The sequence below is a fragment of the Grammomys surdaster genome, unplaced genomic scaffold (genome assembly GCF_004785775.1).
Source record: "Grammomys surdaster isolate TR1022 unplaced genomic scaffold, NIH_TR_1.0 166, whole genome shotgun sequence".
Classification (NCBI taxonomy): domain Eukaryota; kingdom Metazoa; phylum Chordata; class Mammalia; order Rodentia; family Muridae; genus Grammomys; species Grammomys surdaster.
Genome location: NW_021604614.1, coordinates 1264995 through 1279930, shown reverse-complemented (window position 1 = coordinate 1279930; position 14936 = coordinate 1264995). Strand labels below are relative to the sequence as shown.

At 48.5% G+C, this 14936-nt stretch overlaps 1 protein-coding gene across 2 annotated transcripts in view; it reads left to right on the top strand.

Moving 5' to 3' along the window:
* Window positions 1-14936, top strand: part of Srrm3 (serine/arginine repetitive matrix 3) — a 67359-nt gene that overhangs the window by 7618 nt on the left and 44805 nt on the right. Inside the window, exon 1 of one of the 2 annotated variants that reach the window (XM_028766195.1) lies at window positions 3144-3635. The exons of the other annotated variant lie outside the window; for it this stretch is intronic. The gene's annotated coding sequence lies outside the window, so the exon portion shown is untranslated. Of the gene's footprint in view, window positions 1-3143; window positions 3636-14936 lie in introns of those variants that run through there. 2 annotated transcript variants of the gene reach the window in all.

The window sequence follows — 14936 nt, the reverse complement described above, 5'->3', positions numbered from 1 at the left end:
GAGAGAGAGAGAGAGAGAGAGAGAGAGAGAGAGAGAGAGAGAGCGCACTAAGACTGTGATACCTCCTTGCAGGCTTCTTCCTATACCCTCACAGGTACATGAAACTAAATCACTGAAAGTGGGCTACGGGGAGAAGTCTGCATCCATTGTTGTTTTACTCTAGCTTGAGCGTCCTAGGAGGTCTTCAGAGAGTGTTCATAAGCACACTGTTCCCCTATGCTGGAGCTGAAGCCCCTGTGAGGCCGGATAAAGACTGTGGACAAGGCTGCTTTCCCCGTAAGCTAATGAAATCAGAGAAGGAAGCCTCACCCATGAGCACATGGGCACAGCCTCAGGGTCTGGGGGCTCTGTGTTTTCCTTGAAAGACATGACTGGGGCAGATGAGCCTGAGAGTGAGGTGGCTTTGTCAGTCAGTGCCCCGCGCCAGGCGCTGCTGAAGGGAGTGGCCAAAGCTGCTGGCAGAGTGAGTCTGAGTAGGTCACACATGCCCAGGGGAGATCACAGATCCTGCAGGACTTCAGTGGAAAGAGCTCAGAGCTCGAATCGGGTGATAGTCATCTTCTAGGCTTTGCTTTCAGCTGGGCTCACCCTCCGTCCTTAGGACCATCTGCTAAAGTGTGGATCTGCCTCCTGGCACACAAGGAGAAGTGATAGACGATGGGTTTGACAGAATTCCACAAGAATAAAATTCCAGCTGGGTGGTGGCACACGCCTTTAATCCCAGCACTCCTCGGGAGGCAGAGGCAGGAGGATCTCTTGGAGTTTGTGGCCAGCCTGGTCTGGTCTCTCTGAGTTCGAGACCAGCTTGATTTGGCCTACAGAGCTAGTTTCAGGACAGCCAGGGCTACACAGAGAGATCTTGTCTCAAAAAACCAAATAATAATATATTAATATAATATTTATTATTATAAAGTAAAATCCAGTATGTACCACCATCTGGATCAATATAATTTATACATGGTGGGTGTCTTTTTGTTCCTGGGCACTGTGTGAGCCAAGAGGACACAAGGGTCAATCTGACTCTGACTTTCACCTTGAGGATTCCCCAGAGCCGTTGTGGGAACGAACAGTTAGTTACCGCCCTCTGAGGTTCAGCTAGATGGACGCTATCTACAGAGATGTGGGGTACAGGAGGAGGCCCCCGGGAAAACTGGTGCTCTCCCTGGGTCCTGGAGAGTGATGAAGATACAGAGGAGTGGTACTCAGCATAGCAAGGGTAAGGAAATGGAGAAGTGGAAAAACCTTGGTGAGCCAGGGCCAGTGGAGGAGGCAGGAGGATCTAGAGCAATGGTTCTCACCCGGGGGTCACAAATACTTTTGGGAAGCAGAGTCCAAAGACCCTTTCACAGGGGTCACCTATGATCATTGGAAAACATAGATATTTACATTATGATTTTTAACAGTAGCAAAATGACAGATATGAAGTAGCAACAGAAATGATTTTATGGTTGGGGGTCACCACACTGTGAGGAACTGTATTAAAGGGTGGCAGTATTAGGAAGGTTGAGAACCACGGACCTAGAGTGTCAGGCCAGCTTTGGGGTTCATAATCTGGAATAGAGAGCAGGAGGGAGAGAGGAAGGGATGGAGGGAGAGAGGGAGAGAAGAAAGGAGAAATATACCAGACACTAAAGAACTGTGGCTAAGAAGGAACCACTGACCATTGAAGGAGAAGCCACTGTTCACCGAGGCAAGAAGCACCCACACAACTGAAGGTCCTGAGTCCCCAGGAGACTTGACAGGGATGGGTATGCATGTGGCCAGACTAGAATCTTCTCAAAAGAAAGGGAGACCAGTTGGTGGGGAGAAAGCCAAGGGTAGAGCCTTCAGTCCATGCCCAGCTGGTAGCATACTCCTTAGCACCCAACAAAGACCCCTGGTTAGCAGAGTGGGCTCAGGACTGGTGGAGTAGTTGAGCCACCCCCAGAAAGGCACCGGAAGTATCCTGGAAGAAATGGACGTTGGGACACTCAGCTGGCCCTGCTGATGGTCAGTCCTGCCCCCCTCCCATCATCTGGCCCTATTCACACTCTCAGTATCCTCTGCAGAATGCCTGTCTTTGTTCTTTATGAGTGTGTGTATATGGGGGGGGGCGTACACATATGATCGTGTTCTCGTGCTTGCAAGTGTGCACACATGTATGTGTGTGAATAAGTATGTGTATTTGTGTGTGCACACACAGACGTGCATGCACATTGGAGGCAGAGGAGATGGCAGGCATTGTTTTATTTATCTGGCTATTTACTTATTAATAGACAGGGTCTCTCGCTGGCTTGCAGCTCACCAACTAGGTGAGGCTGGTTAGGAAGCCCTAGGGATCTGCTTCCTAGCACTAGAATTATAAACACGTTTACTTCGGGAAAAAAAAAGGGGTCTGGGGCCTGAATGCATCCCCTGGCTTGCTGGGCAAGCACGTTGCTGACTGAGCCATCCCCTGCACTCCTGTTGCCTGGTTTTGCTTTGTTTTTATTTTTTGTGTTTGCGTTGGGGGGGAGGGGTTGATTTTTTTTTTTTTTAGATTTTTATTTTCATTTATTGTGTTCAGGTACACATGCTCCAGTGGAGGTCAGAGGGCAACAACTCTCAGGAGTCCATCCCAAAGATAGGACTCAGGTTACCAAGTTTAGCAGTAAGTCCCTTTACCCAATGAGCTGTTTGCCAACCCTGTATTTTTATTTATTTTTTATGGTTTCTGTTTGTTTGTTATTTTGAAGACAAATTCTCCTGTATCCTACACTGCTCTTGAATTTGATACATAGCCAAGACTGGCCTTCAACTCCTGATCGCCCTGCCTTTGCCTCCCAAGTGCTAGGATTACAGGTGCCCGCAAACACACTTTGCTCTCCACTGCCTTTCGGGTTTTTCCTTCCTCCATCCCCTTCTCTGGAGTATCTGAGAGCAGAAACGTTCATTCCTACCTGCATCTGTCACTCACCTTGCCTTTGCTTGGTACCTTTCTTTTTTCTTTTATTTTAATAATTTTTAAAATGTATTTATGTGAGTATTCTGTGTGTATATATAGTTCATGCCAGAAGAGGGCATCGGACCCCATTACAGATGGTTGTGAGCCACCATGTGGTTGCTGGGAACTGAACTCAGGACCTCTGGAAGAGCATCCAGTGCTCTTAATCGCTGAGCCATCTTCCCCAGCCCAGTTTGGTGCCTTTCTTGACTTAGAAGTTTCATAATTGTTGTCATCCTCAACCTAATGTTGGATAGTGGATAAAGATTCAGAACCATGTTAGCACTGAAGTCGTCCTCAGCAGAAAATTTGCCTAGAATCCCCCAGTGAGAGGCTGGACATAACTAGGTGGAAGGATGCTTGCTTGCCTAGCTCGCCCCAGGGCGGGAGGCTCCGCACCGGCCCAGCAAATACAAAGTATCCTTTTTGCCTAGAATTGGTAATGCTTCTGCAGGCCACGTGGCTTAGATGGGAGTGTCAGTGAGTGGCAGGAGCTCTGGTGTAAGATTGGGCTGCCTGGCTGGGGGCATCCCAGATGGACTTCACAGAATCCATGCAGGTTTGCCAGAACGAAGGGCATTCCTGAAGGAGGAAGAGAACTGAAGAAAAACCAGGGCCAAGGAAGTTGGGACTCAGGAGGAGACACAAGGCAGCTTGTGGGGGCTTTTGTCAGGTGAGGATGTGAGGCTCCATCTTTCTCAGGCAGGGGGCATAACACACCAATGATGCTCCCGGCGGGACCCACCCGACAGAACTGTTTGAAGACAGGCAAGCGTGATTCAGACAGATGGAGACTAGGAAGGGGATGAGGTGTTGTCAGGACATGAGTCACGTGACCAGGGGCCAACCCGGGACATCCAAATTCACCACAGTGTGATCTGATGTCTACCTCTGTGTTTCTAGAAGAATCTGTGATAAGAAAATTCACAGGACCCAATCTGAATGGTGGGTTCAGAATCTGAGTGTGAGGCTCAAGGGTTAACTGTTAAGGCACCCAGATGCCAGGTCCCAGGACCCAATCTGAATGGTGGGTTCAGAGTCTGAGTGTGAGGCGCGAGGGTTAAATGTTAAGGCACCCAGCCGCCAGGACACAAGCTGGGAAGCAGGTGGAGCTCAGAGGCGGAGCCTCACCCAGCACAGTGAGGCCCTGGGTTTCCAGGACCAGAAAACTAAGAAAAAAATAAAGCTGTAAAGAAATGATTCCTACACTTAGGCAAGTGAGGTAGCAGGATGGAGAGTTCAAGACCAGCCTGGACCTTGTCTTGAAATAAAAATTAAAAAGTCCGGACTATCTCTCAGCAGTAGAGCACCTGTCTAGCGTGCACCAAGCCTTGGGTTCCATCACCAGCATTGTAAAAACAAGTTCTTCTTCTTCTTTTTTTTTTGGGGGGGGGAGGCATGGAATTGAGGACCAGTGTCTTGTTCTTGCATATGTGGTCCTAATTGCCCAAAATACCTCTCCTCCTCCTCTTCTCCCTCCTCCTCCTTCTTCTCCTCCTGCTCTTCCTCCTCCTTGTCTTCATCATCGTTGCCCTCCTCCTCCTCTTCCTCCTCTTCTCCCTCCCCCTCCTTCTCCTCCTCCTCTTCTCCTACTTCTCTTCCTCCCCCTCCTTCTCCTCCTCTTCCTTCATCACCACAGTCTGCTCAGACAGCTTCTGTGAGGTGCGTCAAGTCAGCCTGTCTCCTGTGTGTCCTCGAGACTCCTTCTTGCTCAGCCCCTGACACACTCTACTCTCTCTCCTCTTGGCTCCCCGTTCAGCATTTCCCGGGTACCAGGCTCCTCTATCCTTCTCATCCGCAAAACATCCTATGGCATGGGATGGAAGCCGAGGCACGGACATTGGCTCAGAAGTGATACAACCACAGTGGGTGGGGTTGCCCTGTTCCCAGGTTCTCAGACTTGTTGCCATTTAAGGGCAAGGGCCTGTGCCCTGTGTTGTCAAAGGTCCACATGCGCAGAGGCTGGCATGAGGATGCTCGTTCCCTCATCTTTAGAGTGGCCTGATAGTTGGTTGTTCCTTGGTGAAGGGGATAAGCTGTGAGGCACGAGGTCTGGGAAGGAGGAGGCAGCAGATGCGGAGGAGCTCTGGAACCTTAGAGCAGTCTCTCAGCCGGACGCAGTTTCCCTTCCAGTCCTGGCCTCTCTCCTACAGAGGTCTCCTCTGCTAGAGGTTGACCCCAAGAGCTTATGCATGCAAAGCAGGTGATAACGTTCCAGTAACATCCCGAACCCTCACTGAGGGATTCTAAGCAAAAGTTCAATCACTGAGCTATATCCCCCCACCCTATTTTTGCCTTTTATTTGGAAACAATTTCACTAAGTTGCCCGGGCAGGCCTGAAGTAATTGGTCCTCTGGGGATGACAGACCTGTGCTAACAATTCCAACTCATCCCATCCTTTCCACACTAGCCAGGGCCTAGGCAGGGCTCATGGCAGGAATGGATTCTATGCTGACGGCAAAGCATGAAAAACGCATGGACAGGCATGCATGGGAAGGCAAGAGTATATCCATCTCTTCTGATGTAACACCAAGAAACTCACCCCTTCCCTCCCCGAGATCTGAGAGCCTCCTTCACAGCCCCCACTTGCCATCCCCGAGGGATCCAAGGGTTATTGTCAATGATGTTGCTCATTAACTGCTTAATTAATGATTTAGAATAATCAGATTAATTGACATTAATTGGTTACCATTTGTCAAGGACCCTGGAAAGCCATGCCTCTCAGAGTTGAAGTGTGTGCGTCGGGTGCTGGGCAGAGGGCACCATACTGTTTGTAGGGCTGAGCAAATGGCAGGCATGGCCAGGAACCAGCCTGAGTCAGAGCCTTTCTGTGTACCAGGCCGAGCTGGTAAGTTCCTCGTCTCCCTCGGATACATTAGGAGAAGGGTTGGGGGCTGTGGAGATGGCTCAATGGGTAAAAGCACTTGTCACCAAGCCTGACATGGCCCAAGTTCTAGCCCCTGGGAAGCTATACAGTGGAAGGGCAGAACTATGTCCTTCAGGGTGTCCCTTGACATCCACGAGTCTGCCATGACAGCTCGCTTTCTTGAATCCTAACTCAAAACAGCACGGCCTTTCTTCCTCTTCTCCACCCCCACTCCCACCCCCACCCCCGCCCCCACTCCCAGCCCAGCAGCTGCTGAGCTGTGAGTGAACCTGCCTCGCTGTGGTTTTTATTTTCACTCAAAACCATATCAAAACTGTCCTCCAGCTTCAGATAAAACAAAACAACAATAAAAAAAGATCTGACAACAGGACATAGTGGTTAGGAGGCTGAGGCAGGAGGATCACAAGGTTGGTGCACTCCTGAGCTGCACAGTTGGAGGCTAGCCTGGGCTGCAAGGGAAGGCAGTATCTCAAAGAAAAGAGTTGGAAGGAATCGAGGGGGAAGGAGGGTTTGGGGGGCGGATCTGTTGTAAAGTGCTTGCTGAGCATGCGTGAACCTGATTTTGATGCCCAAAGCTGAGCATGGTAGTGCACAACTGTAAACCCAGCACTGAGACAGGAGGATCACTGGGGCTCCCTGGCCAGCCAGCCAAGCTTAATTGATGAGCTATAGGTCTCAAAAACCAGGATGGATGGATGGTTCCTGATGCCTGGGGTTGATCTTTGGCCTCCACTGGCAAACCTTCACCTGAGCATACACGCACCAAAGAAAAATAAAAAGGGACCATTGGAAAGAGGAAATCTCTCTTTCCACCACCTACAGGGGAAGTCCTCTTGAAAGAGACCTAATTCCAAAAATGCCATAGTGTAAGTAGATCATCCTCTAATAACTGCTAGGGTGTGGCACACACCCAACCACAGCAAACCCAAAACCAAATCGCTGGGCAGTGGTGGTGCACACCTTTAATCCTAACACTCAAGAGGCAGGGGCAGGCTAGCCTCGTCTACAGAGCGAGTTCCAGGGCAGTCAGGGCTACACCGAGAAACCCTGTCTCGAGAACCCAAAAGATAAAAACCCAGAAAAGATCAGCAGGACAGGCTGATGATACATGCAGAATAGTAAAACCAAGATGACAGGGACTGGCTTGCATTATTTAGTCAATCACAGCCCCTCAAGCCTGCAGTACATTTCAATGCCTGTTGGAAAAACATGACTTACTGTTTTAGATTACAGCACTTGAAACAACAACAGGAAAAATTACTATGAAATGCATCCTACGTTTTAAGAAAGAAAAAAAAAGCCAACCCACTCAAAAATATGAGTGTGAATTTGTCTTTAGAGACATTCTTCCTAAATCAAATGGCTCCCACACCATATCCAAGTTCAAAGCAGAAAGTGGAAATCAGGAGCCTGCGGTCTTACTTCCGTGTGAGTTTTCTTTGGGTTTTGCCTTATTGACAACACAGACCTGACACTCTTTCCCGCAGGGCAAGAGTGCTAGTACTACAGATGTGTGTGTCAGACCTTGCTTGAGCCTTGAGTCTTGCCTTGAGTTTCCCACTGACCCCTTACTGGTTCCCCTCCCCTTTGCTGGACCTTCCTGGTGAGTCCCTGGTCTTTCTTCCTAAGAGACTTCGCTCCCCTTCGGTGCAGTGGATGTGTGGATTTTTAGTATACCAGAGACGCATGTAAATGTGTGGAGAGATAAGGGGGTGCACTTGGTAAGAGGGCGGAGTTCCCAGTACAGGAGTGCTTCCCCAGCAGGAAAAGAGACTCCAAGCTTGATAACAGGGATTTTAATGTGGAAAAAGAAAACCAAGAGCTCGAACGTGGTATCTCTTTCTGTCTCTCATTCCCTTTACTGCCCAATCTTGCAGCCCCCCCGGGGGAGGAAGGACCAGGAGAGACTGGAGGCTGTTGCCTAGCAACGACAGGCACATCTGGATCGATGAGAAAGGCTGACAGGCGGGCGGGCGATGCTCCAGCCCCCAGCCCAACTCTCTTTGACTCTCTCTTTGATCTCAGCTGGCCCAGCAGGAACCTGAGGGGGGTGATGCCCAGGGCAGACTGCCTAATTAGAGTCAAGTCAATAGAGGGAATTTTCCAAAATGAAGCTGTGTGGGCAGAGGAGGCATCTGCTCCAGACCCACCAACACTCTCCCCAGTTCGAGAAAGCCGCTGTCTGGCCAGTACTCACTTCTCCTGTCATAGCTTGAGTTGATGCATTACCTGCCAACTTTTACTTGTTTGTTCAGTGTGTGTGTGTGTGTGTGTGTGTGTGTGTGTGTTATCTTCAAATATATGTGTATGGTACATGCAGGTGTGTGTTATGTGCAGGTGTGTGTGTGTGTGTGTGTGTGCTATGTGTAGGTATGTGCAGGTATGCATGTATGGTATATCCAAATGTGGTGTATGCGTGTGTGTGTGTGTGTGTGTGTGTATTATGTGCAGGCATGTGTGTATGGTATGTGCAGATATGTGTGGTGTGTGCAAGTGTATGTGTGTGCAGAGGTATATGCAGATGTACATGTCTTCAGATGTTGGTACTCAGAGCTCATTCTTTTTTATTCAGTCTGAGGCCACAGTTGGAATAGTGTCACACGCATTCAGAGTGGATTGTCCTGCCTCAATTAACTTAATCTAGAAAAATCTCTCACAAATGTATCCAGAGATATGTCTTCAAGGTGATTCTACACTGTATTGAAACTGACAGTAGTCCAGGCTGGCCCCCAACTAGTGATCTTTCTGCCTCAGCCTCCATGTGCTGGTATTATACATAGGTACCACCATGTCTAGCTTCCTCCCAAGTGTCACTTTTCTCCAGGGACAAAGAGGTCAATCCCACAGAGGCCCAAATTGATCAGCTCAAGAAGAAGGATCTGGGAAGCCGGTTTCTAACTCATTTTCTGTTCTCAACCCAGCTTTCGAGTATAGCCTAGGATTTTCTTATCCTGGGGGTGATGGATAAGGAAAGCTGGGACAGACATGCAGACTCTTCTGATTTCATGCCAATGTCAGCCCTGGAGTCCAGTGTGGATTGATCCTCACAGACATGACCTGGTACCACCTGGTAGCCCTTCATGGTAGTTTAGCCATGAGTCAATGCCTTCCCCAGTTAAGTAGAAGCTGCTCTTTGGCTCCTACCAGATTGCCCCAAAACTTCCTTCTTGTGCCATCAGCTGTAGGAAAGATCCCCATCTAGAAGGTGCCAGCGTCCATAAAGGCCACAGAGATCTCCAAGGAGGAGGAAGTTGGTTACTCAAGAGAGACAGCACCTTTGTTTCCTGTGAGTACACGAGAGGAGTAATGACCAGTCACTTGCTTATTGGTTTGGGTTTTGGAATGCTAGTGCGTGTGCGTGTGCGTGTGCGTGTGCGTGTGCGTGTGCGTGTGTGTATACATTTGTGTACCAGCTTATCCGGCTTATAGGGCCTTAAAGTTTTGTTCCTCAAATGGCATCCACTTTATTTTTAAAGACAGTGTCTCACTGACCCTGGCTAACCAGCCAGAAAGTACCAGGGATTACAAATGAACACTACCTTACTCAGCATTTTGTTTGTTTGTTTGTTTGTTTGTTTTGTTCTGTTCTGTTCTGTTTTGTTTCTCAAGACGAGGTTTCTCTGCATAGCCCTTGGCTGTCCTGGAACTCACGATATAAACCAGGCTGACCTCGAACTCACAGAGATCCTCCCAAACCCTAGAATTAAAGGCGTGTGCCCGGCTCCACACCTGACTTTTAAAGAACATACTGAGGCTTGAACCCAGGTCCTACCGCTTGCCATGAACTTTGTCAGCTAAACCATCTCTCCAGCCTTTATTTTATTTTCGAGATAGGCTCTCATTTTTCCATGCTGGCCTTGTAGCCGAGGATGAGGTTTTGTTGGTAAAAGATTCTTTTACATGTATTTATTATGCTGTGCATGCATGTGTACATGTATGAACATGTGCACAAACACATATGTGCACATGCCACAGCACAGCCTACACGTGGAGGTCAGAGGAGGAGAGTTATTTCTCTCCATAGAACCATGTGTGGGCTCTGGGGACCAAACTCAGGCCATTAGGCTTGGCAGCAAATGCCTTTGCCTGCTAAGTCTTCTTGATTGCCCACTAAGGAGGACCTTGAACTTCCGATCCTCCTGCCTGCACCTCCCAAGTGCTGGGGTTACAGGTGCACATCACCACTTACGCTGTGCTGAAGGAGGAACCCAGGGCTTTGTGCATTCTAGGCAAGCTCCATACTGCCTGAGCCACATCCTAAGCCCTCGACTCTGGTTTCAGTATCTGTCTACTGATTGCTTTGTATGGTGTTCAACAGCCAATATTACCTGTTCTGGTCGATCCCAGAGTCTGTTAGCCTAGAGTGTGGGGTGCCTGCCATCTTTGGTTGATGTTGCTTGCTAGTCTGAATTCCTGACTTGTGGGGTCTGTCCCATAAAAAGCTCTGCATAGCCAGCTCTGGACCTCAGGAGTCTGCACAGATGTTATCTGAGCTATATGGCCCAGACTGCACTTCCTTAACAAGCACATGGCAGAGGCCCCTCGGCTCCCGGAACCTGCCATCCAGGAATTCAAGTTGGAAACCCTAAGATGGGGGAGGAGCTTGGCTAGAAAACAAGTCATTCCTATCTCATTCAGAGACTGGGCTGGACATCAGGCTTGGGAAGAGATGACAATGTAGTTTATGCAAATGTCAAAGGGACACAGACTGGATGTTGGGAGCGAGGATGACTTCCACTGAAGTCCCTGAAGATGACAGTAGTGAGACAGAGGAAGTGAGCTCCCCCAAGGCTCACTACAAACACAGGCTAGCTGTATGCTACAGTTGTTTGATTAGCAGGTGTGTACCATGACACGAACATGCGGCGGTCAGAAGACAACGTGTGGGGTCAGTTCTCTCCCCCCACTATGTAAGTCAGGGTCTGAAACTAGGTCTTCAGGCTTGGTGACAAGCAGTTTTACCCACTGAGCCATTCGCCTGCCCCAGGTTGGAGTTTTGCCACTGTTTATTTTGACATAAGGCCTCAGGCGGCACAAGCAGGTCTTGAACTCACTATGTAGCCAAAGATGACATTGAACTATTGATCCTCCTGCCTCCACCTCTGAGTGCTAAGCTGGTCACAGATGGCTGCCCAGTGTGACGGCCCCCACCAGACCCTAAGGACAGGAAGATAGAAGAAGTTAACTACTCTCCTTAGAGAGACCAATGGCAGGCTGGGGATTGTAGCATGTCTGTAATCCTAGCACACAAGAGGCTAAGACAGAAGACTCACAAGTCAAGTCCAGTATGGGAAATACAGTGTGGTGGCACACACATGTAGTCCTCGCAGTTGAGAGGCAGAGGTTGGTGGAGCTGGGTGAGGTCTGAGGTCAGCCTGATCTACATAATGAGTTCTAGGGCAGCTAAGGCTACCTTGTGAGACACTATCTCAAAAATCCGGCTGGAGATATGGCTTAGCTGGTCGCACACAAAGCCCTGGGTTTGATCTTGAGTACTGAAGACACTGGGCATGTTGATTAGTGCCTGTAATCCCAACACTCAGGAGTTAAAGTCAGAAGAATCAGGAGTTCAAAGTCATCCTTGGCTACAGAAGGAGTTCAAGGCCAGCCTGGTCTACATGAGACAGTAAACAAACAAACAAACAAACAAATTAAACCTGTCACTCAGCCAGAGACAGAACATATTGGAACAAGAACAGAAGTGATTCGGTGACCTCAGAGGCACATCCTCCAGGAGGACATACTTTAGGAAGCCACTGGAGGTGGCACCTGTCCCTTCTGGCAGAAAAAATGGAGATGTCGGGCACTCCAGACTCAAGGAACAGTAAAGGCCAGTGTGTTCTGAGTAGTGCAGAATATAGCAGGAAAAATGGGAGTTAGCCTGAGGCTGGACAGGTTGCCCAGACTCACATGGTACAAAACATCCTATGCTTTCCTCCTGGGCTGTGCATGTTCTCCTGCTCTGCCTGCCTGCCTGCCTTGGGCCAGCATCTCGCCCCTGTTTAATAGCATAGACTGAGGCTGCAGAGAAGGGGTCAAGCCAAGCCCTGGCCCAGGCCCAGACAGAGAGCTCTGTGGTTGGACAGAGAGCTCTGGAGTGAACAGGAGAGGACAGGGACCATGAAGCATGCTGCCAAGGCACAGCACTGAGGAACCAGCACTTGCACACGCCAGGCTGCCTCTCTGTCCCCCAGCCTCCCACCTTGGCTCCAGCCCAGGTTGTCCTATTGCAAGATGCTTCTGCCAAGATTTTCCTCTGGCTCCAGCCAGGGCCCTAGGAAGCTCCAGCCACTGAATAATTGAACGGAAGCTGTTTGGTCTCTTTTCCTCCCAGCTGCAGCAGCATCTTTTGGAGTGTTGGGTAACACACAGCAGCTCCGGCTGTTCCCCAGAGACTACAAGGAGGCCAGGAGGAAGCCGCTGTAACCCTCTCCCCGCCAGGAGACACCAGCTCCCCCAGGCTTCCAGCTCTGGCAGATTACTGTGGGGTCCCCCCCACCTTCTCCCCACTGCCGCCTCTTTCTCTTCTTTCTCTTCTCCTTAAGTCAGGACCTCATGTAGTCCAGGGTGACCCCAAATTCCCTGTGTAGCTGAGGAAGGCATTGAACAGTTGATCCTCCTGAGTGCTGGAATTACAGGTTTGTGACAGACACCACGATCCATTTATGCTGCACTGGGTTTTATGTGTGCTTACCTACATTGGCAGCAGTGTGTGTGTGTGTGTGTGTGTGTGTGTGTGTGTGTGTGTTTCCGAGCTTGCTTGTTTTGAGATAGAGGCAGACAAGTTCTCACTCTACTGTAGTCCAGGCTATCCTGGAACTCACCATATAGCATAGGCTGGACTCGAACTCATAATCTTATTGCCTCAGCTTCCCAAGTGCTGGGACTGTAGGTGTCTATCATCTGGCTGGAACAGAAATTGTACATACATCAGTTTCTCCACTCTTCATAACCTCTTTGAGAGGAAGGATTTATATTCAGCCCTGTTTTACAGATGAAGAGACAGTGTGATAAAGCCTCTCTACTCTGGGGTCTGAAGCAGAAAGACCACACTCTCAAGTTCAGACCAACCCCTTAAATACATGAAGAAAACTGATGATCTCAAGGACAACCTGGGCACATGGGACTCTGTCTCAAAGTTTTTATCTTAAAAGAGAGTTTTGGACCATGCTTGGCTACATAGTAAAGCTCTGGAGACAGACAGACAGACAGACAGACAGACAGACAGACAGACAGACAGACAACAAAATGGAGTCACCTAGGGAACAATAATAATCTCACCTCCAGAGATTTGAATCTGAGATACATCACAGGTTGATTGATGAATAAAATATAGGACACCCAATTAGATCTGAACTTCAGAGAAACCTCGAATAATTTTTAGAAGCCTGTCCCAAATACGAACTTCATGAAATTCAAATTTCACTTAACTAGGGAGCCCATGTTTTTATTTGCCAAGTCTGACAACATTTCACAGCTCTTAACAGAAGTCTCAGCCAGGTGTGACCTGAATCCTCTTCAATCCCTCAAATGCGTGGAGACAGAGGGTCTAGCCACCTGAATCTTCCAGTCTCCCTCCCTCCCAGGATCACATTTTTGTTAATGTAGCTGAAGATAGCTTGGACTTCTAGCAGCCTCTCTGTCAAATCAACTTAGACTGGGTGTGTGGTCACTGAAAATCCCTCAGTACTTCCTAAATGTATTCTTTCTAAACACAGCCTGACCCATTCCAACTTTAGACAGTTTGGGAACCCAGATTCGACATGTGCTGTTTCTGTTACTCCAAATTCCTTTTCTACCTTTATACATTCATTCCTTTGTTTCCATCTGTTCAGCCATTTGGGGCTGTGACTACATTCGTGAGCTCTTCCAGACTGTTTCCTCGGTGAATCTGATCTCCAGGGCACTAGATCGTCCACTCACTGAGCAAGCACGTGGGAAGGACAGAGCACTGTGGTCCTCCACTAGGTGCCTACATCTAATTGGAGTACAAGTGAATCAACCAGTTATAACAGATGAAAAGACAGTGTACAGAGCCCTTATCAAAAATGCTAGGGGCCAGAGTGTCTCCAATTTCAATTGTATTTTTGCAGATTTTAGAATTTTGTGTGTGTGTGAGCATTGAACTCAGGGCCTTATGCAGGCTACATAAGCTCTCTACCACGGAACTATATCCCAACCTATCAATTTTTTAAAAATTTATTTATGTTATATATATGAATACATTGTGGCTCTCTTCAGACACCAGAAGATGGCATCAGATCCCATTAACAGAGGGTTGTGAGCCACCATGTAGTTGCTAAGAATTGAACTCAGGACCTCTGGAAGCGCAGTCAGTGCTCTTAACCGCTGAGCCATCTCTCCAGGCCACCTTTTTTTTTTTTTTTTTTTTTTTTTTTGAGACAGTGTCTCATGTGTCCTAGGCTAGACTAGAACTCATTAGCCCTGGATTACCCTGAACTTGTGATCCTCCTGCCCCCATCTCCCAAGTAGCAGAATAACAGGTGTGCACTGCCAATCCTGGTTTATGGGGTACTGGGGATAGAACTGAGGGCTTCACACATGCCAGGCAAGTACTGTATCAACTGAGCCACATCTTCATTCCAAGACTTAGGAAGAGAGACTCTATGTGTGTGTGCGTGTGTGTGTGTACATGTGTATGGAAGCAACATTTGTGTCTGTCCACTTTGGTTTGGGGGTTTGTGTCTTTGTTTTTAGCTGATTGGTTGTGTTGTTGTTACTGTTGTTTTCTGAGAAAGTATCTCTAACTGACCCGGAACTCATCAATAGGCCAGTGAACTCCAGATATCCACCTGCCTCTGCTTCCCCAGGAAGTGGAGTATACATCTATCTTATGTTGATCTCTGGGAATCTAATTCAGGTTGTCGTGCCTGAATCTAGCAAGCACTCTACGCATCAGGTTATCACCAAACTCAGTTAATAGAGTGCTTGGTTTGTTTGTTTGTTTGTTTTGGGGGGGTTGTTTTTTTTAAGCAAACCATGCAGTCTTATATACTTATGTAGTCTAAACTGGCCTCAAACTCACAACCTTCCTGCCTTACACCCCCCCAAACACACACACAGCTA